Source organism: Octopus bimaculoides, chromosome 20, assembly GCF_001194135.2.
Source record: "Octopus bimaculoides isolate UCB-OBI-ISO-001 chromosome 20, ASM119413v2, whole genome shotgun sequence".
NCBI lineage: Eukaryota > Metazoa > Mollusca > Cephalopoda > Octopoda > Octopodidae > Octopus > Octopus bimaculoides.
The window spans coordinates 29,537,210-29,538,249 of record NC_069000.1 but is presented as its reverse complement, the minus strand read 5'-3'; positions in this window follow the sequence as shown (position 1 = coordinate 29,538,249).

Below are 1,040 nucleotides of genomic sequence, written 5' to 3'. Positions count from 1 at the left end.
ATTGGCCCCTCTACTGTAAAGATTTTCAATGTAGAGATTTAGAAAGTCGGAAAGCCTGAGTTGGTGGGGAAGGCGGGGGAAATTCTTACTAGCGACTACAACGACAAATACGATACACAAAAAGTAATGAGCATAAATACCACCGAATCTCTCTCTCTCTCACTCTCTCTCACTCTCTCTCTCTCTCTCTCACTCTTTCTCTCTCTCTCTCTCTCGCTCTCTCTCTCTCTCTCTCTCTCTCTCTCTCTCTCTCTCTCTTCATCACAATATGCGGCTGAGTATTGTGATGAACTACATCTACCAACATTATAATGGATCTCCGAGCCCTCAGATACAGCCAATTTGATTTTTTCTGTCGTTTGTACTCTGTGTAAGTTGGACCTATTAATATAAATATCTATATATTTATACTAAAATATTATTAGTCGTCTGGAAGTCTCCACTTTTTGCTTTCTCTCGTTTTGGATGTATACGTATATACTTATTGTATATTTCATACCTGTTATATTTAATATATCTAGTCTGTTTATCTGCATACTTGCCACTACATCTGCTCAACTTGATCCCTCTTATAGCCATTGTTTACCCTGTGAAATTGATCCCATGTAAAGATATCGGAGTCTCGCTAGAATAAGTACTCAGCTTACAATAAATAAGTTCTGGGGTCAATTTCTTCGACTAAAAAGCCCTTTATGGTGGTGCTCCATGGCCGTAATCAAATGACTGAAACAAGTAAAAGAATATATATGTGTGTGTGTGTGTGTGTGTGTGTGTGTGTGTGTGTGTGTTTAAAAAATTAAACAGAAGCACGACAAAGAACAAACGGAAACCTAACACACGAAAATGTGGACATGCTCCTTCCTAGTCAGTTATCGTCCAAGCCTGTCTTTTTTCTCAATGGCATGTCAATTTTCGAGAATTAAATCTTTATATTATCTCCCCTTCTTAAGTGGGGATGATCTCTGATATATCCTCTAGAGGCGAAGATAATTTTGATAAATCATAAACGTTTGTTGCATGGTATTTAACAAACCAGTATT